The 26778-nt window shown below is 44.4% G+C and overlaps 1 protein-coding gene across 1 annotated transcript in view; it reads left to right on the top strand.

Annotated features, from left to right (window-relative positions):
- LOC138067052 (uncharacterized) overlaps window positions 1-26778 on the top strand; it is a 385190-nt gene that overhangs the window by 271004 nt on the left and 87408 nt on the right. Inside the window, exons 9-10 of the mRNA XM_068940999.1 lie at window positions 12980-13043; window positions 14343-14409. The gene's annotated coding sequence lies outside the window, so the exon portion shown is untranslated. The remainder of the gene's footprint in view (window positions 1-12979; window positions 13044-14342; window positions 14410-26778) is intronic.

Genomic DNA, 26778 nt, shown 5'->3' with positions numbered 1-26778 from the left:
AGCTGCCTGACTTTTATTTCCTCTCGCTTATTTTGCTTGCTTACTTGGGTCATTGTTATGGAAACGGTTTAACCCTAGGTTTCCGAGGAGCAGTGTCTTGTGCATGCATAACAGCAAAATTATCTATTTAAATGATGGTACAGCATAGTAGCAGCTTGAGCTAGGTGCCTCCGGAGAGGGACCCTGAACAAAAAAATTCTGGGGTAATTATGCCGTTTACAGTTTTATTTTCCTGCCTACCAGTGAAGGTCTCCTCCAGTCGTCTTGACTGAGTTGGTGGTCTGTCTCCTTCTGATTGGGATCTGTCTCCTTCTGACAGGTCCTGGCCTACATCCCAGACTGGCTGCCGTGTCCTTGTTTCTCGCAGTCCCTTATCTTTTCAAAGGTCAACCACAACCCGGGTGCATCCCGTCTTGTCTCCTGCATTCTAGTTTTTATCCTTGTTAGCTAGTTTTGCATCTTTGTTAGCTAGTTTTAATTGGTTTTGCAGTTACATCATCGGCAATGTCACATTGTCAGCAATGTTTCTGGCGTTCGCCGACAGTTCAGCCTTGAGGCCTGCAGACTTTCATCTGCTGTAGACACTGATGCTAAGTAAGAGAGTTATGCTAAGCTGAAGCTAAGTCAGCTCCCATTTCCTTCTCTGTCACGTTGTGCGCTGTTGGGATGCTGTGACCCAGCTGACTGATGTGGTCAGGAGCTTGGTTTTCTGGCCTGTCCTGCATCCCAGCTTGTGTTCCTCAGAGCAACCCCACTCTGCTGGGACATCCCACGTGTGGTAGCCTGAATGTTCCCTGGAGTCCTCTGGGGAATCGATTCAAATTTCATCTGTCTCCCACCAAATTACAGACTGCCTTTTGAGATTGGGACCACCTCTGTTTTCATTTGGTTTATTAATTCCTTGTAAAAATGAGGAGTTGAACTTTATCTTTGGGTGCCTCTACATCCACGTTTTGAGATGAAGTTCTCTACCTAATGATGGGTGAACCTGTGAGCTGACAAGTTGTAACTGATACAGCCCCGTGGAGGGGCTTGAGTATGTGTTGCAGGTAACTGGCTCTTGATTCTGACAGGATATGAATGTAATCGATCATGGTGGGGGTGATAATGTGATTCACGTGACCTGGTCAAATCTGTGGCAGTAAGGAAAGCTTTTCAGTATTGGGCAGATACCTTACAGACCACTGATTCCTTGTTGATAGTTGACTCAGAAGAATGAGGCACGGTTTAAGTTCAGCTCAAAATGAACAAGCTAGCAACAGGAAAGACAAATATTTTCTCTGCTATGATCTTTGACTAGAGAAACGCAGGGGCTTCTGACGTAGCGATCTCCCTTTTAGACAGAGAGGACTCTTCCCGCAGGTGCTAAGTGACCGCTCTCTTTCAGAGCAGAAACCTCAGCATCCTTCATTCTGCAAATACTGACCTTTGCCACCCCTGCAATGAGAACTCACTCGCTAATGGAGCGATCATACCAAATGGCATTCAAGACCCTAGGAAAAATGTCTCTGAAGTTCTTTCCAACATTTGGGTTTGAAAAAGCGCAGACAAAGAATATTTGAACTCTGGAAAACTTTGTCCCCAAAAGAGTTGTTCTGTGCTTCCGCTCTGCCCTAATCCTTTCTTTAGTGTTAGGTGCTAGAGGTAATCCTCACAAAATCTTCAAGGACAGGCAGATGCTATAGCTTTATTTAGCTTTCTTGGAGGTGTTACAGACTTCCTCCTGGAAGTATGGTCCTGGCTGGGATCCAGGAAAACCTCCTGGGCACGTATGGTCCCTGTGCTCCGCAATGGGGTGACTGTTGAGTTGAGTTAAACACACACAGTATTCGGTAAGAGCTGGTTTGTTTGGCATCTTCCGAAGTTGAGCACTGTACTGTTGCTGACTGTACTTTTCTTGTGTATCTTCCAGAAGGTGGTTGCATTTGATCCTTGAGAGAGATCTCTGAGGGTAGACAGTACAGCTGCACCCAAGGGAGCGCCCCCCTCCTGCCCAGCAGAAAGGAGCCTGCAGAGCTTTATATAAGGCGAAGAAGTCTGGTCTCCTGTCTGTGGCAGATGCAAACAATAAATGAGGAAATTGGAATAGAGAATGGAAAGAAAATAAAGAGCAGTAAGTGATGCACGTTTGGGAAGTAAAATCACTTCCCTGATGATTTCACTCTAGCCCCTAAGCACAGATAATGTCTCTCTTCTTGAGAGACATTCTTCTCTTCTTGAATGGTTGCTATGAACGTGAAGTGGCAATTGCGTATTGTATGCTAGGCATTAGAGCTAGATGCCGAGTGATCTGGAGCACAGAGTTATGATCTTCAGCTGGAGACCAGCGAAATTGTTCGTCTTTGCCTCTCTTATCCTATCTAAAAAGGTGGAGAGGGCAGTATTGCTCTGTGAAAAGGCAGGCAGTTATACTCGATTCAGCAAGTCATGGTTCATCTTATTTTGATTCTTCTCACTTGGACCATCTTTCTTACTCCTTTCAGGAAATATTTGAGCAAGTTTATTGTCTTCCCAGATGTTTCTTCCCACTGAAACACTTGGCTAGAGTGTTGTGCTGCAGGAAGAGATTCATACCTTCTAATCTTAGTTTTCTTGTGCAGAAATTAGGCTAATCTTTCTCCACTGACTGGAAAGGGAGCCTTGGGAAACATGCTCTGTATTGTTTTCTGCAGAAATCGGTCTTCACTGACTGGGTAGAAAGCTTAGGGAGTATAATTTCCTAAATCCAGTGCTTTAGTTGTCTAACGTTTGGCAGTGTTAGTACTATTTCTCCCCTACTCTGTTGTAGAATAATCTCTTTCTTGGGGGGTTCCAAGTGGAAAAAGTATCCACCGTCCACGTGATGGTGAAGTACCCTTAATTTTGTGCTCAGATGTTGTCCTGAATAGTTAAGTACTTCTCCTTGTATTCTGTGTATGTTCTCCCTTCCCTCCTAAGTCTTACACTTAAGCATCTTCTAATGCTTATGTATCTCATATCTCTCACTTAGCGCTCGTCCTTTCCTTGAGCAGAATTTCATGTTTGAGGGCTTTATTTGGGAGAACTGTGTTGTTTTTTTTAAATTACTTTTAAGCATATGGTGTTTATATTACAAAATGGAGCCTGGGAAATGTGCTTTGGTTTGAAGTGGCTGGGGGATGGTTTGCGAGGCCCTTCGGCTGCTAGGGCAAGAGTGCAGAGAAGGGGGTTGTTCGTCTCCCAGAGGCGTCTTACATCTCATTGGAGGAGGCTCTGTCGCCTGAAAGAGAAAACAGCAGCCCCGGCCCACGATCTGTGCTCTGGAGGTATTTTTGACCTCACTGCTTGAGCTCTAGCTCAAAGCCCAAGGACTGCTTAAATGCATTTCTGATGGGAGGTTAAGAATGGAGAAATGCACTCTCCTTGTAACTCAGGGAGTACGAATTTCAGGGACATAGATGCAAGCAAATGCTGAATGGTATTGCCTGATTTATTCACACAATTATCTGCCTGAAGCAAGACGTTTGCCAAATTTTGGCTCCGTTTTCTCATGCAGGTGAAGAGCAGTTTAGTCTTTGCACACTCTTCAAATGTGAGGTGTGTAGTTGTTCCCCCTTCCTCCAGAGCTGGGGAAGACGACATCTTGGTTAAAGTCCCCCTTGCCCTATTTGCTGCTTTAATATAGGCCAAGGAGATGAGAGTTAATCCCGAATTACTAGCGGTCTGAGGAGTGTGCCGAAGAGCTCGGGCTCCACGCGCGGTGTGGGTGGCAAGCACAGAGGAGGCAAGTGCCTTGTTTGTGAGTAGCGAGTCAGGAGCAAAGCAAGGACTACAAACTGCTAGTGCAGTGAAAGCTTCGCTGCACCATCTGTCTCGCAAACTGACACGGTACCTGTGCGCTGAGATGCTGTAGCGTTGCTTTTTTTCCTTTTTTTTTTTTTCCCCCTCCATAACCGAGAGAACTTATTTTCCTGCGTTACTTAACTGGTCTCCGTCCTTACGTTGAGTTTGCTTTGTGTACCCTACTTTCCCTTCAGAAGAAGGCAAAACCAAACACCGACAGCCAATCACCCAACCAGGCAGCTGTCTCAGCTGCTCACATTGCCTCGCACCTTGCCGAATACATCCACACTGCCAACTTGAGTTATACTGGAATATTAGGGTCTGTCTTTCCTAAAACTGGAACACTTAGTCTTGAATTTTCTTCAGTGGGGTAACAAAGAGGTACTGGGGAGTGAAGTATGAATTCAAACTCTCCTGTTCAAAGGTCTCTGTCATGACATTGATTTATTGGGTACTAGGCTTCCCAGCCTCTGGTAGTTCAGTTGTGAACATGATATACAGGAAGTATAAAAACACATGTGTTTTCCCTTTATTTCCTTATTTAATGACATGTAATATGTGAGAAGAGGAAACTGTTTTGATGCCGTATGCATGAAGAGAAAATGCCTGCGTTTGTGTCGTTCAAGTGCTAAGCAGTTTTTTTTGGTTCTGGGGATAGGTTTCAAGGCAGATACAAAAAGAAATATGTGGAATAAGTAGTACTTTATTCAGTGACTTATAGGAAAAAAAAATGTTATCCTGAAACACAGATTAGATCCTTTCCCCTAACTGTGGCTTACAGAATGCAGATTTTTCAGACCGTGCTTCACGTTTAGGTCTCAGTGGGATCTCTAAAAGAAGCTAAGGCTGAAGAAAATTCATTTCTAAATCTTGACAAGAGAAGTACAGTCATTGGACTCCTGATTTCTGTCTAACCTGTTGCCGCGTCAGACTTTTCAGATATTTTCAGCTTTGAGTGAGTCTTCTAGCAGGTGCCACAAGGTATAAGCCTAGGACAGCAGAGTTAAGAAGCAGTATTAGAACTAAAGGCTGTCCGTCTTTGCCTGGTATGTACTTCCTGAAGCATGCCAGCGACTGCAGGAGTTTTGAAACTGTGACTCGGTTTTTAAAACTGCAAATAATTATGAAAGCAGCCAAAGGCAATACGTTAAAGTATGTATGGGTTCTTTTCGAGTTAGCCTCTGTGGTGAAATCTTTAAGGTTGTGTTTGCAACTGGGGGCTACAAATGCAGTGAAGTAAAAGTAACGCTCCCCCTCCCGCAGTGGTTCTCACATGTCCTACGGAGGGTATCTTGGCCAGCTTCCCACGAAACCCTGGCCTTGGCATAAGTGTTAAGTTGTCAGGGAAGGTTTGGTTTTAGGGGGAAAAGTTAGGAAAATGGGTTTTGCTCATCGATGGGTATAAGGTGCCAATCACGCTGTCCTTTTCGTGACCCCGGTTAGCCGGCAGAAATCCCTCGCTGCCGTGACGTAAGGTCACCGGTGGAGGGCTGACGCGGGCCCCGGCGGCGGCACCGGTCAGTCGGGCAGAGCGTGCCGGAAGGCAGGCGGGTCTGCGCGGCGTCGGCCAACGTCCGTGGTGCGGTCGGGGGTCGAAACCGGGCCGCTCAGGGCGAACGTGACCAGTCGCCCGCCTGCGGTCCCAAGGGGCACACGCGAGCCCAGCAGCGGCTTTTGGTGACGGAGAGAGGAAGAGCTGAAGTCACTGAAGCGGTGGGGAAGAAGCAGCCTCGGCGGCCTTGTCCAGGGCTCCCCACCGAGGGACGCTCTCGGCCGCGGGCAGCCAGCGCCGCCGTGCCCCCAGACCCACCGCACCGGGTCAGGCAGCTGGGGATCCCCCACCGGCACCGGCGGACACCTGAGCACTGCCCTCCTCCCCGCTCCGGGGAGCGGTCACCGGCTCCGTGATCCTTGAGCTTGAAGCGGCACCAGCCCCTGACCCCGGCCGTGGCCTGCTTGTCCCTTCCTGCTCCTCCTCCCCAGCCGTAACCACCAGGTACCTTCTCACCCTCACCGGTTTGGGCTCATGTCTGTGTCTGAAAATACTGTAATTGTCCCTGTCCTGTGCTGTGTGGGGAGTTCGGTGTACAGTTACTGATTGATTAATTGTATATTGCTACTATTGTTGTTATTGCTAGTTTTTTAATTGCTACTGCTACCGGTGATACACGTTATACTATGTTAATTGTTTCTGGCTGTTAGTTGTGAACCTGTTCACAGCCTTTCCCGCGGCGTGGAGCGCTGCGGGGACCAGAGCGTCAGGACGCTCTGTGGTGGGCTCCGCCGGGCCCCTCCCGGGCCTCCCGTGACACGTTGTCCAGTGACAAAAGCAACTGGACAAATTTATGGGGCTAAGGTATGTACCTCTTGCTCAGGAAGTCTGAGTCACAAATTCCTTGAGCCTGCCAGCGCGTTCTGGGGATCGTGTCTGAGTTAACCTGATCTTTGCTAAGGGTTTTCCCTCAAAAATGATGCATGCAAAAGGGACTGTAACAACACAGCCTTGGCTCAAAACTCGAGCAAGCTTCCACTTCACTGGGACCAGCTGACCTCTAACGAGTCACACTACCTGGGGAGTTGTTCCTGCGCTCTCTCAGCTCTGAAATGCTAGAGCACTTAGTGCTCCGCTCTTTCTTTTCTGTTTAAATTGCAATGCTTGTTCGTTGGCTCTTGTGTTCTTGGGAAAGTGCTTCTTTCTGAATCTGAGTAGCTCTGCCTACTTCTTGTGCCCACCCGAGCATCTACCTTCTGCTTTTATCCATGAGTTTTTAATCTCTACAGCAGAACAGATGCTAACTCATTTGTTATCCATGAGAATGGATTCGATGATGGGAAGAAGGGGAAACTGAGAGTGCAGAGTTCATATAAATAATGCAGCTATTCCTATCACCACAGCAGAATAGTGACAAAATTAAAAACAGCAATAGCAAAACCAAAGCACGTTACTGAGGAAGGAAGCTAGCTAGCGCTAGCACGCTTAACTGCAGCGTGGAGGTCTGGGTTTACCTCCGTGCTCTGACAGCGCCCACGTGTGAAGGGGAGCAAGTCAGCCTGCGTGTGCTTTAGTCCTTTCGGTTGTAGCGTGGCAATAGGAGCATCGGGGATTGCGTAGGGGACGCGCTGACAACCGCCCGGTGCCCCAGTGCTGTGCTAGTGGGTGCGTAAGTGCCAAAGGCAGGAATAAGCAGCAATACAAGGGGCTCATGTCCGTGTGGCATGTGGAGTTCACTGCCTGCCTCTGTGCAGTATGTGTTTAATACCTATAGGAGTTATATTCTTTATTGAACTCGCAGTACTACCTTCTTTGCGCTTGTTATTTCACTCAGTAGGTTTGGGGCAAAGGTAGCCATTTGAGTTTAACTGTGATAAATGAACGTTTTTTTAGTGAGATGAACTATTACGCTAGTTAGCAGGCTTCACTGATGAGCCTAAAAGGATTGTTTTACGGAGCTTGGAGTAATCGGAAGAAGGATTTTTCCAGCATCCTGGCCAAGTCTGAATTCAGACCATAATTTCATAAGATGCCAGCTTTAAGTCTGTTTCTTCACTGCTTGCTTTATTCCTTTTTGTTTTGGGGACTTTTTTGCTTGGGGATAGCTTTATATTTGGCACCTTTCCTGACTCTTCTGGGCTGCAACGCTATTAATGTGTCCACATACTCTATTTTTAAGTAGCTGTTATTTGCAGTGCAACGTAGATGCCCAAGCAAGACGAAGGCCCTGTTGCGCTCAGTGTTGCACAGGCACAGTAACGGTATGTCTACCCTGCCTTGCAGTTACAGTCTCAGCGACTGCAGTAACTTTCCTGCAAACCTGAGTCCACAGGGACTTTGTGCAGCAGGTGGGTGTAATCCTTTGATCTGTGCTCCTTTTTCCTCGGAGCCTCTGAATCGTACTCTTTATTAACCCTTTCTCACCTGGAATGATAAGACTATATTCTGTGTTGGGATCTCAAAGTCAGGTTCATAGCAATCAGAGGACTAGAAGGAACTCCAAGAGGTCCTCTGTTTAGTCTTTGCGTTAATGCAAAGCAGGGACAACTAAATCCATTATCGTTTGTAGCTGAAAAGAACAAAGTAGCTTTTTTTTGGAAAGAGTAGACATCAGTCTTCAGATCCATAATTACAAACTTTTACCTTGTTCTTGTGCTCTTAGACCTCTAGAGCTACAGAGACGTTATTGCCATGTTACTTGTGACAAATGCTCATCTATGCTGTTCCTAAAGAACATGTAGGTCTGGAGGCTCCCGGAGCGATCTGTTCCATTGCTCATGTAGGATAGGTGAAGACCTTGACCTTTGCCAGTGGGCACCCACAGCTTGTTTTGTGCAATTAGGGCAGGAGAGGTGATACATCTTGGGTACCGCTCACTTGCGCAGGCACTGATAAATACTTCCAGTGGTAATCATAGGAAGGTGTTTAATGTAAGGGGAGAAAACCTCAGTGTAAATCATTGCAGCCTTGCTGCTTTGAGTCGATTATGTTCTCTTTGGTTGGCTGAGAATCTGGGCTTGTGTGAATGACTCTGCTGGTGTATAATTCTGAAAAATCATGGTCTTCAAGAGTGGAGTGTTTTTCTCAAAGTGTGGATGCAAGATTTTAATTTTACTAGAGGGTTAGCTTCTCTTTCAGAAACTCCTGTTCCAGCAGTATGATTTCAGAAAGGGACTTACCTGGGGGGTGAAGTTTTCTCAATGCCATGCTTGTAGAAATGGCCTTGACCTTGTAGGTCGTATTCTTCCACTCTGTTTTGCCATTCTACAGATTAATCTGGTGAGCTCTGCGCAGAACACGCAGGGCCTGTGTATATCATGCTAATAGACAGTGTTTGCAAAAGTTATAATTCACATAGGCAGTCTCACAGCAATGAATTAGTGCTTTTGGCATTTGGGAAAGAAAGCCCATTTGAAATCCAGCTGCTTGCCAGCTGTGGCTATTCGTAGCAATTATAACTCTGCTTTTTTGACTCCAACTTTTCATTTAAAAAGTATAATGAATGATTTTATTGCCATCTTAAAAGTCTATTTATAATCCATTCATCACAAGATGAATGTGTGCATCTAATTCTCGACCTCTCTTTAATACTCTACAAAGCAGTGTTGCTTAAAGTTTTCTTGGCGTGAATGTGAGACAGTCACATTTCTCAGCCGCTTGAGTGACCTTAACCGTTCACTCCAGTACTTCTGAAATGTGAGTGTTAATGGATATTTAATATATAACTATTTTCTGTTACGATTTTTTTCCCCCCACATCAGCCATCCCTACCTTTCACTTATCTTGGGCTGCGGTATCTGGAAAACAACTGAGAGCACTTGGAGATCTTGGAATATGGGCAGAATCTTGGTAGCTCTTTCTTCAAGGCACCCGCTGCTGTTTTCTATGTCTGGCTCAATCAAGTCAGGCAACTAATGGCCATACGGTCATGACTCTGCTGCTGTAAACGCTCTTGCTCTGGTGGCTCCTGTAGCATTCACGAGTTGACTGTGCAGTGATGCATCTCGTTTACGCTTGCGCTCTGGTCTGTGCTGCTGCAGCTTCAGTGCTGCAGTGCCTAAACTAGCCTAGAGCTGGCTATGGAAACAGTCCCAGTCGTTGCCGTGATGCGGGCAAGCCGATCAAAAAGAAAAGCTGTGGCTTAAATGTCAGAGATGAATAGGGTGGGCTTTAGAGCCTTGAAACAAGTTTGTGCCGACTGGGCGTCGAACTCTCAGGAATTAAAAACTTTGTAGAAACAATGGCTAGTAGGATGGGCCACTATGATAAGCTGGTGCCTTGTGCTAGTGTATCGGCTGCGATGAGCCTTCCTGGCCGACCCCCCAGCTTCGTGGGGTGATTCAGGCCTGTGACCGTGTCCTCCTAAGATAGGAATGCCTCTTTTGCAGGCTATACCTGCCAAACTGTACTTTTCCACTCCGTACGCAACCACGCTGGCTCAGGTGTTCCTGGACAGCCAGTGGGAAGAGCAGGAGGTTGAGGGGAGCGTAGGTGCCGTTGGCGTCAGAGCTGCCGTCGGCAGAGAGGGCGGAAGGGGGTACCCCGTCTGCCGGGGTAGCTGGTAGCTGTCCCGGTTCAGAGCACAGTCTGTACTTCAACCCTCAGATGTCTGGTTATGGGCAAAAAGGAAAGGTAACTCATGTACAGCCAGGAGTAAGGCGTTAGTTCACTAGTAATCTCAACAGCCCAATCGAAAAACGGCTGCCAATCCAGAAGCAATTACTACGGAGCAGGGGGAAAAGAGGAGGAGGCGGCTATACTGACAAGGTTGCGATAACACTACAGTTAAGATCGTTATACGCGTTTCCTTAAGTGTCCGCAAAGACAAAAGCGTCCTGCTGGGTATGCTGTAGAGCAGGAGACTGGTTTGGGTGCTGCCAGCCCTCCTGTGGAGGGGCCTGGGCCTGGGCCTGGCTGAGGGCGCTGCCTGTGCGAGCAGCCCAGCTCCCAGCCTGGGGGTCTGAAACGAGGGCTGGACTATCCCCCTCCAGGCACCGCTGGACTCCACCGTCTTGGAGGCTGCTCTTGCTCCAAGGAAAACAAATTGGAGGCTGTATGAAGCGGGAGTGGGAGTTCATGGCTGAGCTGCTTTTTCCTTATTCCCTGCCAAAGCTTGAGGAGAATTGCGTCCCTACGTAAGCAGTCGTTGCAATGGACAAGAGAAAACGAAACTGAAGGATTTATGTCAGGGGAGGTGTGAGGTACGAAGCAGGGGTCTTAATCAGGGCAAGCCAGGGCCTGTGTGTGCCTTCTACAAAAGCACATGTTTCTGAGGGTGGTGGATTCACAGCTGACCTGTTTGAACCCCCATATGCATTTAGAAGATCTAGAGAAAGGTTGCATGTGTTCAGCTCTGCTCTCTTTGCCCCTCCCTAATTTTTCTGTGTCTGGAGCTGGACCTGTGCAGAGTCTGTTTTTGTGGCCTGGTATGTTGGGGCAGGTTTCTCCCTTGCTTTGTCTGTCTCCTCCTTTCTAATAGCAGAATGGGAAGCACAGAAGTCTCAGGATCCTAACTTCCAGGGTACCAGAATTACAGAGGAAAGAACTCTGTGTATTTACTTCCAGTCACACCCAAAAGTATTTACGTATCTGGAGATCTGACCCTCAACCGAAAGTACCAATCGAGAGACATCAAAGAGCGTTGGGTCTTCAGCGAAGAGGAGCATGTATGCCTGTGCCTCTCTTGAGTCTGCGTCACTTTATTTCCCTAGGGGATCCTAAGGGTAAGTGGTGTGTCAGCGCTGGCGCTCAAGTCGCATCGTTTTCCTACAGAACTTCTGGTAGACTTGAACTGTCAAAGCGGAGTCAAGTGGACCGTTCCTATGTTTCACTGGAAACGCAGGTGATGAGATCCCCAACTTACTGCTTTAATAAGTCCCACTTTTAGCTTTTGTAAAAGTAGCAGTTACGTAGTGCAACAATCTTATCTTCGGCGGCTTTTCCCTTTTGCTTGCTGGATGTCCCCTTTTACTGTTGTGTTATTCAGTAGAGGAAGTTTTCAGCTTTCTGAAATGCCACCGTATCTGTGCCTCATAGTTTCTTTTATCTAGCACTAGCTAAGAAACAGAGGAGAAATGGCCCGTTAGAGGTAACATTAGGGATAAGAAACTGAGAAAGTAAAAGAAAATTACTTGCGTGTTACTTAGCATGGAACTAATGGATTAGAAAAAGAGGTGCAAATAGTTTTAAGTGTGTGAGTACTACAGAGACACAAGTAGCGGCTGCTCGAGTTTCTACTCGACTTGGATGCGATGTACGGCAGCGGGAATCATTAGCTGCATGGAGAGTTGCTTGCAGAGTTACTTACCAGTCCTTCTGCAGTTCTTCCTTCTTTCAGTTCTTCTGTTTCCTTGATGATGCTGGACTCCATCCTGCAAAGGCTTATGCATAAACTTAGTTGTGTAATGAGTGTCGACGTTGTTTGCTTAAAGCTGAGCGTGCACATTGGTCTGCAGAGCATCGAGACTATTAAGAGAAATGTGGTGCACGTTCTGGAGTTAGTTAACTGGAGTTAGTGAGTTGGAAAGTAACTAACTGGAGTTAGTTAGCTTGAAATAAACATTTGTTTAATATATTCTTTAATGAATTTCCCTCTCTTTATGTTATGCTTCAGAAACACACAGGTTATCCCTTGTCCTGAGCTGAGATTGCCTAAAACTCCAGTTGCATCTTTTTTTTTAGAGACAAAGAGTACTGTATATAAAACTGAGAGAAGAAAGCTTTTATTTGCTTGCTATCCCATATTTCATTTTCTAAAGGGTCTCTAATGCCCAATTTATTCAAAGCTTCTGTCTGATTTTGCAGATAATTCTGGGCCTTTGGGGGCTACTTAATGTGGCTAAAAGTGGCCCCTCCTCCCAACACCAGGCATCGAAGTACCTTTGTGGAGGTCTAATATCTCTGTGATGTTTATGTCCCCTTGTGTTGTCCATTACTTAGGAATCACAGCTGTAGGATCTTAGAATAATAGTGGTTGGAAGGACCTTTGCACCTTGGAAAGTTTTGCTAGTAATTGTTGTAAAATGGCTGTGTGAGTTAATAATGTGTTTTTACTTTCTGATCTGTAAAACAGACCATGAAATTAATATTCAGACACAGTAGAGTAGTCCTTTTCATTACTTAAATGGGCTTAATTGGAGTTATAGCAATTTTAGATGGCATAGTAGCAGCACTATATAAATTAGGTATGCGTTCCTATGAATAATACAGCCATTATCCAATTCCCCTTCTTCCTAATTTCATTCTCCCTCTTTTAAGAAGTTAAAGCTCTTGTCACCTACTTAATACAAATGATATTTTGCTCTTAGGAAGGAAATAATAGAAGGATAAATGGTACCAAACTGTAAGACAACAGTAGGAAAGTCAGTAGGAGCAGCAGTACAAGCCTTTTGTTTTTGCAGTAAAATGTACTGCGAATTTTACCGTGGTTTCGGCTTGATGATAGATGGTAATGTGCCATGACCCGCTTCGTTTTGCAGACAACGGCAAGGTTTGGAGTCAGCAGTGAAACCTCTGCGTTGCTCTTCCTGCTCACGCTCACATCTACTCTTGTGCTTGTTTTCCTTCGTGACTGAGCAAGAGATGTCCGAACACATCTCCCTCAGAAGCATTCATTGGATAGATAGTTTCTGAAACACTCCCCGTAACTCTGCGTTTACTAACACGATCCTCTCTTTCCACTCCTAGATGGTGTATTAGGTGGTGGGTTTGACTCCATAGCAGCTCTCAGAGAAGGAGAGGCACCCTTGAGGTCAGCTCAATATTTTGACGTCTGATGTTAGTGATTTCGTATGTGTTGTGCAACTCTTCGCCCTTTCGGAAGGTGGTGAATCTGGATGGCGCTGGTCTAGCTGATGGTGTAGCCGTCGGAGAGGAGGGCAACTGAATTATACTAAGCAAACAGCTACTAGTCCTAAGTTTTTTTTTAATAGAGGATCAGGTATCCCTGACCAGGGTGGTACGTACTTCCCAAGAACAAAAAAAAAATCCTATTTTTCAGAATTTAAAAAAATTCAACAAAATGTTTCACTTCCTTAGGCAGAAATATTTTTCATTTAGCCTTCAACAAAAGCTTGAAATGTTTCTATTAAAATAGCTAATTTCCCTTAGAAATTTCCAGTTCCTCCAAATAACACTTTTCGAAAGAGAAGTATCTGGAACAACTGGACATTTTAACTTCTAATTTGTATTCAGTGTTTTATCCAGCTTCCAAAGAAGCAAGGGGAGGATTTTAAGATCCAAATGAGAGTTAGATTTGCAAAGCCTTTTAGCTTTCACTGGAACTTGAATGTTTCTCTGTTTGAACCTTTTAAACATTCTCTCCCATAATAGAGATGCTGAATAAGCATCGTCTTTCAGCTTAATTCCGGGCTACATTTTAGGGTCAGAGTTACTTTTTTAATGGCCGTTTTAGCCTTTTTGATACTTTCCACTCTCATAGTTATTCAGAAGTGACCATGAAATGGAAATACATTTGAATATTTATCTTGCTTCCCTTTCCGATTACTTTCCATGCTTTTTATGGGCTTAATTTTTAGTTCAGTATTTATGATACATTCCTTCTCCCTTCAATTTTGAGGAGTAGTTGTAAGTGAGACTTAATGAAGTTTTTTGGTGGTGAATATAGATTTATTCAAATGAAACTTTTCATTGTAGCATTTTCGAAAACTAACCAGTCCTATTAATTGCACTGACAATGATTCGAACAATGAGCTAATTTTTTAGTTTGTATAGCCTTATAATAAGAGTTGCATAAATCATTGATAGAAAAGAGTTTAGTAAAGTACATGAAGTCTCACCCTTATGGCTTAGGTGGCAATATATTTGCATTTTCTTTTCTGTATTTAGCTGAAGTTGTACTCTTTCCTGTATTCACTTGAAGTTGTTCACAAATACATTTTTTTTTTAATAAATGTTTCTAGGAGTATTTTCTTGATCAGCGAGTCTTTCTGAGCAGTTGATTGCAAGTAATTGGCAATCAAAATGCAAGCTGTGCTGATTCATTTTTATTAGACACATCATTATAACAAGGTATTGTTTCTCTCCCCAGATGGAGGTTCCAGCTCAGGCAAATAATACAAAAGTGATTTCAAAGGGACTTCAGAAAATGCTTAAAGGTAAGAATGTTCCTGAGTCTGAGCTATAATGAGAGTAATTCTTAAAAGCAAGTTTCTGCTATGAGTAGTTGTGTTCATGAGTTTTAAAACCCACTTTCTGTCAGTGTTCTCAATGTTAAATTAAAACTTGCTGCTTCCATTAACATCCCTGCCAGGAAATGCACTTGCCAGAAATATCTGTAGGAAGGGAGCACAAAAAGAGTGTGAATGCAATGACAGCAAATGCTGCTTTTATTTGAGTGAATAGTCAAGGGAATAGGAGGTGCAACTCCAGTCTAATTACAGTCTAAACAATGTATGTCATCCATGGAACTGAAGGATTTAGGACAAGGTTTTCTTCATGTACGTTATCTGGCTACCCAAAAATGGAATGACTTTGATCACTGTTATTTTTTTTCCTGCAAATAGTCACACAAGGCAAGCAGATGTTTATAGTTCTCAGGTTCTTCTCTTTGCCTTCAGAACAAGAGGTTTTGAAAGCAATGCGATTGATTCAAACGTGCGTACTGTATTGACGGACGCGACCATCCCCCTTCCTTCTTGTCTGGTTTTGTGGAGTAATCTGAGGAACGTAATCAAAGGCACTGAAATCGACGTTTGCCATGTGACGTAGAAGGACGCTAAGCTGTACACAGGGGTTCAGACCTCGTTCAAATCTTACTTCCAGATAGGGTCTGGAGGTGGAGGGCTTGGTACAGGTTGAGGATAGCTCACTGTGGGGCCTGAGCTTCAGGATAGGGATCAGGTTTCTTCTGCCAGCTGCCAGGGGGTAGGTATACCACGCAGGGTGGTGCGAAAAGACAAGGAGCATGTGGTTGGCCTTTTTCTGGAGAGCCCACGCTCCAACGTGCATTTCAGTTTCTAACCAGTGCATTGGCAATTCATGCTACTCATCTCTAGGTGAACGTAGCAGCAACTTACCCCCGTAAAGAAACTTCATTTAGAATATTTCAAAAAGGCCAGTAAATTCTACAAATGCACACACATGTGGTTTGAGTGCGTTTTTAACTTAGTTGATATGATGTATTTAACTGTATTGAAAATCTAATCTTATTTTGGATGATGTTCTGAATTACAGCTGGATACTGAATTTTTGTTACCAGATGTGCGATCAGTATTGTGTATAGTGTGCGAATAACGTGTATCTCTGCAGAGATTACAAGTGCAAGCAAAGGTCAAGTGCATCCAAGTACTCTTTTTGCTTTCCAGTCACTGTTACCTGATAAGAGTACGAGCATTGATTCAACTTCTGAAAAACCGCAAACACATCTTCTTTGACCCAAAGAGTTGTGGGTAGATACACAAATAGGAGTCATCTGCAAAGATACCTAAAAACAGATTATAGATTGTTCTCTGCAAGAACACGGAGAAGGAGGAGAAGCCAGTGAGAGTGCCAGAGACCTGTTGGTAGAAGAGAGGACTAGGAGTCCGTGATCTGGGTTCTGAGCTCTGCTGCTGCTCATCTGCACATGGTTAGTCATATCGTTTGGTCCTTCTCTTTCATCTAATTTTCTTAATCACAGCATCTTGGGGTCACAATGAGGCAGTAAGCTCAGCAGATCCCCCACGGGTGCCGCCTTAGTATAAATAATACTGATGAAATAGCTCAAAACAGGAGGTAAAATCCACTCTGCAAAAGGGAGGACGGTACTTTATCTCTGATTATATTGCATTGTTCCTCTTTAAACCATTGCAGTGTCGTATGGCGACGGCAATATCTGAAAAAATGTGTTTACTGGAGGAACGTTATTCCCCTTAAATGAATATTTAATGGTTTAACGTCCGTGTTTGAAAGGAATATAGTTCCTGTGAAAGACATTGTATTGTTTAGATTGATATGATAGCATTTAAGTCTCCAAACTTAACCAGGAAATGAATGGATGTGAACTGAGGTTGCCTGTGCTGCATGAACCACATGGGCCTGAGCTGTTGGAAGAGAATCCAAAACTTACCTTAGAACATAGATTTATTCGGGTTACAGTAAAATAAGTTCTTTTCACAAAGATCTCTCTTACTCTGTCTAGCAGATACCTTATAAATGCAATGTACAATGTCTAAGTAAAAAGCATCATTTCTCCTTTCACAATTAATTAACATAACAGTGCATGTTAAGAAAACATGTATTCAGAGAGGAGGAAGTGCTGTAAAGCATTTCTTGATGGCCGAGGCATCTAAAGTTTGCCATACCTTTGCAATATGGAGGTAAACTAGAACCTCAGACTGGCCTTGCTTGCTGTGAATGACAATGGGGTGGAGGAATGATACACAAGGAGAGAGACAAGGTCAGAAAAGCAGCTCACCAGCTTACCGCTTCTTTGCATTTGTCATGGTTATTTTTCTCTCTTTGAGATTTGTTTTTTTTTCCTCTGGGTATAAATGGAAGTCTAGGACAGCGCTGTTCCACTGCAGTGTGGGGCAGGTGAGAGTCCATCTGTGCTGTCGCCTCTGTTCTGTGGCTGCTCTTCCTGTAAAATACAACCGCGTTTTGAGTAGGAATAAAGAGATCTTAACTTTTCCCAGATTCATGGTTTATTAACAAAGTTTTTTTGACTAATAGTTTTCTCTCCAGCCTTGAAGATCTGTACGTTTTCTTCTTTGTGGCTGCTTTGTCCACAGCCTGTATTACCATCTCCTCATAGGGATTGTAGCCTTGATGCGTGCATCAAGGTAGAGTAACCAGATCTTTATCTCCAGGTTGGCAAAATCTGTGCACCTCAGGAGTGGTACATGAATGTTGCCAGCGTATTGCAACCCCACTAGACTTACTCCCCTGTCTAGCTCCCTCTGCATCTATTTAGATCTCTAACTGAGACTGGAAGTATAGAACTATGATGTTTTTAAGGAATAGGCGTGTGTATTAAGAACAGAAACTTTGTTGAGCTTTTTTTAGGGGGAAGGGGTGGAAAGCAGAGATGTTTTAAAGTTGACCTGTATGAAAGTATGTTAAAAGCTGTGTGGGGCTTCCCATGTTCTAGGACAAGATTTTTTTCTTGAAAACACTATAGTATTAAGGATCACAGTGTCTGTTGGCTGTCCATCTCAGTAGGCGGGGTTGCCAAGGTTATGGAACGTTAACTAAGAAGTACACGATCCTTGTTGGTGAGCAAGTGATGCTTCAGGGATTGTTAGTCTTTCCTGTGGTTTTCCCACCTAGCAGTGAGTGAAAGAAGGTCACAGATCCCCAAAATGGTGAGTTTTGGGGGTCTCAGTAGCTGTCACGTCAAAGCAACCCAGAGCTCAATACAGGCCAATTTCTCCTGGGAGCATTACAGACTTAATTCATAGGCATGGAGGTTGGATTCCCGTGCTGATTGTTTCTGTACTGTTCCCTGTCTTCTCCCAATATGATGCTGACCCTGGAGTTCTTGGCATGCTGACATGTACTAGACCTTCAAACATGGTGATACCCTCAGCTTCAGAAAGCTCACAGCAAATGCAGTTGGTCAGCCAGTGACTCAGCTACACATGAAAATTGTCATCGCGTTAATCACTTATCTCTGGGAACCTATCAACTTCCCCAGCAAATAGCTTTTGCAGAGGGCCGTCCAATTCAGCCTATTTGACACAGCTTTTGTAACTGACCCTGCTTAGGTCAACAGCAGAATTTGTACGGGGGAATTTTAGAGTGTTAGTGAGCCACAAAAGGGCAAGAGTTGTTATCCTGAAGAAGGAAGAGTCATAAGCATCTCATGTTGGCCAACCAGCAGAGGAGGAGAGAGACCGCGCGCTCCCTGGTGTGAGTCGCAAAATACAGAAGCTGTAAAGCAGGGAGAAATGGGTGTGAGATGTTTTCCCTCTTCACCCCACGCCCTGCTGTTGCCAACTCCTCCCTCCGTCAGGAGGGAGATGGGCTGCCATTAGCAGTCTGTAGAGGTCACCCTGCCACCCCAGTCAGCCCTTCCACTCTTTACTCTTTCAGCAGTTGCCTGGTGTTTTGGTGAGGTGGACTTACACCTGTGAAAAGAGTGCGAATACCCTTGGTTACTGTGTTAAATTGGCTGACTAGGTGGTGAAAGGCTCCATATTGCACTGGATGCTGTAACAGACTAATTTGACTGGAGCTCCATAATTGTGAAGAGAAATGATGGGGGGGAGGGGTACAGTAGACACGAAATTATGAGAAGTGTGGAATACCCAAGTAAATGGGTATCAGGTTAAAGAAATAAAAGGATGGCTTTTTGTTCGGCAAGTATAATGAAGCCATGCAGCTTGGTGCTTCATGATGCTGTGGAGACGAGGAGCTGGCATTGGAGAAAGTTGTGGAGGGTGGGTCAGTCCATGATGAGTAGATATCATGGTCTACGTGCAACTCCTGCTGAGGAGTTTTCTAAACCCGGCATGGCCAATATTAGGGGAAGTCTTACTCTTAAAGACAATCCGTACTCGCTTCCTAAGTGTTGGTACTGGCTGTTGTCAGAGATGGGATCCTGGGGTAGACCCATATGGCTATTTACCTGTTTTTAAGCAGTTTTTGAGACTTCTGTGAATTGAAATGTGGGCTGTGACTTGGTGCTTTGTGGTTTAAACCTATCAATGCAGGACACTGAGGAGGTTAACTTACTCCTCAGCCAATGGACTGGCTGTAAGCATACTGATGAGGAGGAGGGGACAAGTGAGTTAAAAGTAAATTGTCCTAGAACTGTCTGCTCTGATCTCCAACGTGTACATCCTGTTGCTATTGCAAAAGGATCTTCATGTGAAAATGAAAACACAGAATTTCATCTAAACCTTTCATTCTCCCAGCGCACTTTAAAGCTGACGTGATTTTATATTCGCTGCACAAAAACCTGATCCATTCAGTATTTCACTTGAGCATGTCATTTATTTTCAATCTCCCTCTGAGTAAAGAAAGGTACTATGATAATAAATGAAAACATAAATTCCCTTGAATTGCTGCTGTTCTCTCAGTTTTTATAATGCTGCTGAGTTGGGGTTTTTTTGTTGTTTTTTTTTGTTTTGTTTTGTGTTTTGGTTTTTTACTGGCCTCGGTTTCTCTTCCTGCCCACTTTTCAGTCTATACAGTGAAACTTCTTAATGGTTCCTGTTGGTGTTGTGAAGAAGAGAGAATCCTCTCTCAAATCCAGGGCGTTGATGAGACTGTGCGTCAGAGTTTTTTCCAGGACAGGTTTACTTCAGACTAGAGATTTCTGGCTAGAGCTGTAAAGAGAAAGCAGGCCCCTCTGTACAGCTAATTGGTTAGCATTCTTGCCCGTGGTTGCAAGGCATAAAGACTTGCTTAGCATAACTGGAAACAGGGACTTGAATACAGCTTTATTGCAGTCTCTTTTGCTGGGTTTCTTCCTGGACACACCAAATAGTCGTTTATGTGGTGTGAGTGACTGATTCAATAGCTTGGGGCCATTCAGCAGGACCGTGTTCAGCTACATTTGTAGTCCTGTGCCTTTCTCTTCTTTGTCTCTCATATCCCAGGTAATTGCTTTTGACTGTCTTGGAAAGGCATGTTCAGCTTGCGTATTGCTTCATAATTTTTATGTGAAAGTTTTTGATACCCTCCTGTTCACGGAAGAAAACCAAATGTCAGAGCCTCAGCGTTTGTAATGAAATATAGCAGGCACGTCTGGAAAACAAGAACGGATGGCATGGAATTGCTGGCACCACAAAGCAGTTGTTGAGATACAGTTTGTGAGGACAGTAAATGCAGGCCCTGGGCTTTCACCACTTGGGGCTCCTGCTGGCCGGTGCCCACGTGGCCAGCGCCTAACTCTAGCATGCTCGTACCTGCAGTACCTCACACCACTAAGTCACTTGCATCTGGGGGGCTAGGCATCCGGCTGAGTGCGTGTAATGAGATTACCACAGAGCAAAGATCACATCTGACCAGATGCTGTTAAATCTCTTCCAGTGTTAACCATTGCAACCCCAGCAAGCAGCCTTCTAGGCAGTGCGAATGGTGTGGTGTTGACATAGCTGTTAGTGGTATTCCAAGTAGGAAGAGCCGGCCTCAGGTGTTCGGTGCCTAGCTCTCTCTGTGGGTAGTGCACAGCTGACGCTTCATTTCCTTTTTGATTTCCTTCAATACAGTAATATACCCATGTTTACTGTAGCTACTAAAGAAGAAACCCCTACTGTTTATACAGAGGAGTGCTTGTAATAATTGCCAACAATGTTATGTCGCTGTTTTCCACAGTCTGGGAAGCAAGCAAAGCAAACGCGCCTCTGTCATTGCTCGTGAGGCAAGAAGGAGATAATGTTTTTAGTAAGAGTCTTTTGAGGAAGCTGCGTCCCTCAAATAATTCTTAGATAAATAACTGTCGTCTTGCCATTTGAGCTGCCTAAAGTGGACCGAATGCCCATGGGTTGTCCTGATTCTGTAAAGGTGAGTCAATCAAATTGAGTGCAAAAACTGTGAGTCTTTGCAAGTTTAAGTTCTAAGATGTATGGTAGAAATCTTTGGAGCCAAAGGCTGTATTCTGAATTAAGGCATGGAGCTGCATGTTCTTCATTTCTTAGCTGAAGTTTCTGAAGTACTTTTTGCTAGTAAATGATACTTTCCGTATAACTGAGGAGCCCCTTGAGGGACAGCTAGCAGTTGTAAGTTTGTAAGTTTTAATTAACCTTTACTTCAATAGATGCTTATTTCTACTAGGTCAACATATACTCAGGGAGCAGTAAGAGGCCTTTATATAGCCTTATGCAATACTTTTGATTAAGCGCATAACTTCAATTACAGTAGATCTAGCTTTATCAAAAAGCTCTTCTAAGGGTTTATCTCTTTTTAGCTTGCAGATGCCAGCAAAGTAGTGCTGGCATCTTCATACCATACAGTATTACCTGGAGAAAAACAGCACCGTAAAAAGTAGGGAAACTGCAATGTGTAGTCCAAGGGCCAGATTTAACACAGGAAAGTATCTACGTGTCTTACAGGCATGTGAATCCTTTTTGGGGTCAGAGCCAAACTCCCTAAGTCTTTTAAAAAGCCATTGGCTCCTTAAGGCCAGAATTTTTAGCAGTATTCATAACAGAGTTTTGGAGGGCACTGAACTTCGGTCAGTTCAGCATTTTAAGCGTTTCAAGATACGGATATCTACCTAGCCAGATTTTCCAAGGAGCCTGGTAATATGACTTTGGCATTTTTCAGAACTCTGCTGCTATCAGTGTCTGCGTGTTTAAGCCCTTAAATACCTTGGTAAATCCAGATCTGACATCTTTAGGCTATTTCTGAATATTAGACTCCAGCATTAAAATTTTCGTGGTAAAACTAAATGAATGTCCTACTTCTTGGAAGTCAGCAGGAGCTAGTCAGAACTCCTGAAGGCCAGCTGACTGGGCGTGTGCTTAGCTCCCTGAGGTTTGTTACTTAGGTTTGTCTTGAACAGAGTTTACCCCCTTTGGGCTGCTGCTAGGTCGGAATCTGGTAGAAATGGAAAGAAACAGTTAATGCAGCAGTTCTGGTGCCCCCTCCTGGGAGGGTGCTACGCTGCCTCGTTCAGAGGCTGGACACTCGTGACTGTTTGCTCAGCGCTGAGCAGGAAGAACGGACGCAGGTAGCTACCTTCAGAAAAGGGACTGAAGCAGAGGGTTTTGGAGGAGAACGAAGTCCCTAAGTATGTGCCCTAACCCTGCTCGTGATGTAAAACAGATGAGCGCGTTTTTCTTCAGCTATCTTGTGTTGGCAAGCTCACGGACTGCTTTGTGAAGCTCTTTTCTGAACTTTAGCGGCAGGGGAAACTGCACAGAGGCATCTAACTCTGCCTGCGCTGGCAGCCCAAGTGCTGGTAAATACCTTTGTTTTCTCCTTGGAGTGCAGGACGGCTCTATTTCGTGACAGGTTAGTCAAGTTAACTGCCAGCTACCACCATCCTGCCCTCCTACAAAAAGTGCTTGTGTTCTTGTGTCTTTTCTTCTGATTTATTGCTCTGAAACAGCTCTGTCAGCACAAAGCATGCAAGGACACACTGCTGAGGGAGGGAGGGAGGGAGGACAAAGATGAGGTGGGACTGTGGCTCTCAGTAATTGGGTCAGCTTATGCTGCTGTGAAGCTAGAGCTTCACATATTTCAGTTCTTGGAGTTACAGTATGTGAATCCTGCTTGGGATAGAGCCCTGAGCATCCCACCTGGGAACTGGGCTGAGAGCAGCACCTGTCTATGCAGCGCTTTCTGGCTCTGGAAGCCAGCTTGCCTCACTGAGAAAATGTGCATTGGTACAGGTCGCTCATGGCACACTGAGAGGTGCCAAGGACTTGCAGTGAGTCCAAATCACATGTTCAGCAAGGGGAGACCAGGGAATGGGCCTGTATGTTCAGGGGTCGTTAGCCTCCGGTCCTGCTTCTCACTTGGTAGGTGTCAGCTGTGGATGTGTGCAAGACTGGGAGGCATTTAAGTGTGACGATGATAAGGGGGGCCTAAGGTTTGGGGCCATGTGTTAAACTTTTGGAGAAAAATTATGAGACTTTTCTTCCTGAGGGTGTGAGGTGGTGAGAAGCCTCAAGGGATCATGTCGTTCTCTGATAGCAGCCTCTGAGATCTTCCCTCCGCTCTGAAGGCGTTCCATTTCGGAGATGTAAGTATAGCAATAAAAGCTTCCTTCCCACCCTCCTCCCAAAGCAGTTCCCCAGCTCATAGCTGCCTGTCCAAAGCTACGTCAGTAACACTCCGGTATTGAGCCTCATAAAAATTTTGTCAAGGAAGCATAAAGTTCCTGTCAGATCTTTTCCATTAAAAATCACTTTTATAGCAGTGAGCTGTAACAAGCTCGTAGCTATGGAGCGAAAGTGTAAAATGATGAGAAATTTGGACAGTGTTATCATCCAATGGGGGCTCAGTGGCAGGCCACTTAGAATGCCTCTAGTGTATGGAGCGTGACAACCAGAATATTTTTCACAACAGATTATAATGTAAGAAATTTATTACAGATCTCAAAGGGAAATAGCCCACACCACTGATTCTAGTCCTGCCTCCCAGATATACTACTCAGATAATATAAAGTCATAACTCCCTGTAAATTATTTATGAGCCTGTCCCACCTTAGATTAAAAAATAGTTCTGCTGGAGATTTCCAGGGTTAATATCTAGCTTTGTGTTTGATTTGCTGAAATGCACAGTTATTCCTGTAGTCAACAGGAGGTGTATAGCACTTGCTTTGTGTGGTAACTACGCAGCCGTAGCCAGTTCTGAATGGATCAGAAACAGAAAATGCAACCAAGACCGCAACACACAGATCTAATTGTAGAAAGCTAGTTTTAGCCCAGGTGGAGTAAATGTATTCAGTGAAAAATTTGCGTCCTGGTTGCTGTGACGAAAATGAATCCGATTCACAGGACACCTCTGTTAATTCTTTCCTGATGGATCACGACACCAGGAGCATCTTGATGTGAACCAAACTTGACGTTCATCAAATTAATTTCTCATTTTCTATCCAGAAATAAGGAATGTTGTTAACTTGCAGCATATTTGTAGCAGACAGCAATGCTTTTATAATAGACGAGGTATGTCAACTAGCAGTCCTTTTTTGTGATGATGCATTCATGAAACGCTATTCAAAAACTGGCTTAAGACGTCTCTGAGGAACCTGAGATAGCGGCTTACGTCGTCAGTGTGCAGGGCGTTACCAAAAGTGACACGTGAGATAGTTTAAGAATTAACAGTGTATGCCGGTTTGCACCGTAATTAAAGCATTTGTATATCTGCATTGGTCAAAACCTGCTAGTACTGTAGCAAAGATCTTTATCTCCATAAAGATGGAAATTTTATGGACGGTGCAAAATTAGTCATGGAAGACTTATGCACGCCCCTGCTTCAAAGCAAGCGAGTTGTTTGGGATAAGGAGGAGAGTTTTAAAGGAAGACAGATCTAGCTACACTGTCTTCAGGAGGTTTACTTTCATTTTCCTCTGAGTGTCTTGTGCTAATCATCGTCAGACACCAGCTGATGGGCTTGAGGGCACACTGGTCTTACCCAGTCTATTGTTCCTGCTGTGAGCTACTTTAAAACAGCAACGTACTTCATGTATTAATCACAGGTTACGAGGAAGGCACTAGAATGACAGGCAGATGGAGATCCAGTTTAGCAACACAAAGGCCCTCCTAGGGATCCTCTTTATTATTATCATAAGATAATAGCTGCAGAAGTTCATCACTTCCATTTTCAGTGAGGCTTTATGATCCTACTGATCCGGAAGCTTGAGGAGCAGTGTGAACCCTCATGGGCAGCAGTGCTGCAGCAGTGTCAGTGCTGCAGAGCTGAGCAGTAGCTACGTGGCTTCTTGTTACCTCTTCTGTGAACAGAAAGCAGCTGCAGTGAGAGCCACTTCTGTGCTGCACAGGTAAGCAGAGTAAAAATAATAAATCGGGCCTTTCATCTCCGTCAAGGTTTTTCTTTTACTTTTTTGGTGACTTGGTAAGCCGTAATACTTGTCACTTAACTGAAGTAAAATGAAAAATCAAAGACCTATCCCAGAACGAAAGCTCACGATGAGGAATATCCCTACAGTCCAAAGCATCACTACTTGCGCCTTCCAGGTGATTCAGTAGCTATCTGCTTACCACACTCTTTCTCCATGTGGTGGGCTTATTTTCCCATATTGCCTGTGACCCAATCGCCTTCTGTGCTGCACTGATTTATTATTTATTACCACATCCTGGGCCATGGGACCCTGCAGACTCCTTTGGAGGTGTCAAAGATACAGAGAGGGCCAAGCAATGCCTGAGCGAGGTCTGTATATCTGGGACTGGCACATTAAATTGGCTCATGCGAACAAATACTGACCTGTAAGCTAATTAGTGGTAGATTCTTCTCCTTCCCCCCCCCCCCCGCCCCGGGTTAAAAAGCAGTGCTATGCTGAAACTGCTTTTGTGTATGACTTAAGATTCTGTGGTGTTGTGTGAACGAAGGAAAATACAAACCCCAAATAAGTGATTTGCAATAACAGTGAAATTAAAGGCGGAAGTGAGGAAGCTAGATGCAGATCACTGCACTCCCCCTTAAGCTGAACTGGAGTTACAGTTTGTTATCTGTTTGGAGGACTTAGTTTGTGCTAGAAGAATGCTTAGGAGAAAGTGACTGGAGAGCAGTCGCTTGGGGATGGTTACTTGCATCTTGTCTTGGTAAGACCCAGTATGACTGTATATTTTGCGTCAGTCTGTGCATTAACGGGCTTGATTAGAAACGTAGGTTGTGTGTGTAAGTTCCAGGGTAGGATACATGTAACAGTGAAATAGGTCGATGAGTTTTATAAGTAAAGGAAAAAAATGTTTTCTTCTGATGAGTCAAACAGTTACTGTTTAGCTACTCACCTGCAGAAGATGACGCCCAGCCTAAAAAAGCTGTGTTGATTTGCCTGAGGAAAGGAAACTGTGTTCAGTTTACTTACAAAGAAAGGACGGACTGTTCCTGGGATTGGAAAGGGAGGGGGTAAAATGAGATGTAATCTTTATCCCCAAAGGATACAGATTCCCTCCTTCCCTTGGAAAAGAAGAAAGGAGAGAATGAGTTGGAGGGCTATCGTGTTCCTTAAGCGAGCTCCTATTAGGTATTACCCAAAGCATAATGTTGTAAGTGTGTGTGAGGGATGCCTTGAGAGGCGAGCTGTTAGGACAACAAATCAGCTGGTTGAGGGACAGAGACTCTTCTGAGTTAATGGAATCAGGTTGAGTACGGTCAGTCTTTCATTTCATCTCCAACGTCTTTTGCAATTTTACTATTTTGTATGCTTGGATAAATGCCTGTGCTTTCAGGTACCTGAAGCTGGTAGAGAGTTTAGCGCAACTCTGAACTGGATAATGACAAGGCATTTTCTTGGCTGTGCCAAAATTGCAAGTGGAGGCAAAATTACAAGGGACCCTCGGCAAGCATGGAGCTTCCCAGCCCTTGAGCGGATGGCATCAGGTCGGGGGTAAGGGGAGGCAGAAATGTCACTCCGATGGGCAGCAGAGATAAAGCAACGCTTGCTTAAATCCAAAAGGCTTCCCAGAGCCTCTCGTTCATAGTTCAACAAGGACGTCAGACCAGAATGAACGTTCAAATCCTGTGTGGTAGGACGTGGGCATCCATCTTCACCTTTCTTCAGTTAGGTCAGTGTGCTTATTTCTGGAAGTGGTGCTGAGGCCTTGGACTGAAAAGAGACTCTTGCTTTTCGTGCCATCTTCCAAAGGTGGGTTTGAGCAACAGAATTAATTTTTACTATAAATCATGTTGTTTGATTTTTACATCCTGATGCATTGGCGATTTCATCACTTGAACTTTGTGATTTATTGATTTGATCTTAAGTCTGACTTTAATTTGATCATCACATTGTTCCACCTTGTAATAAGCTTGGTAAAATTGTAATATATTAGCTCAGCGATGTGGTGATTTAAGTGCCTCTTTGCTTGCTCATCCCCTTCAAGAAAATTCGTTTTAAAAAGTCAACA

The sequence above is a fragment of the Struthio camelus genome, chromosome 4 (genome assembly GCF_040807025.1).
Source record: "Struthio camelus isolate bStrCam1 chromosome 4, bStrCam1.hap1, whole genome shotgun sequence".
NCBI classification, from domain to species: Eukaryota; Metazoa; Chordata; class Aves; order Struthioniformes; family Struthionidae; genus Struthio; species Struthio camelus.
The sequence above is the reverse complement of the archived record's forward strand: the minus strand, read 5'-3'. Positions and strand labels throughout refer to the sequence as shown.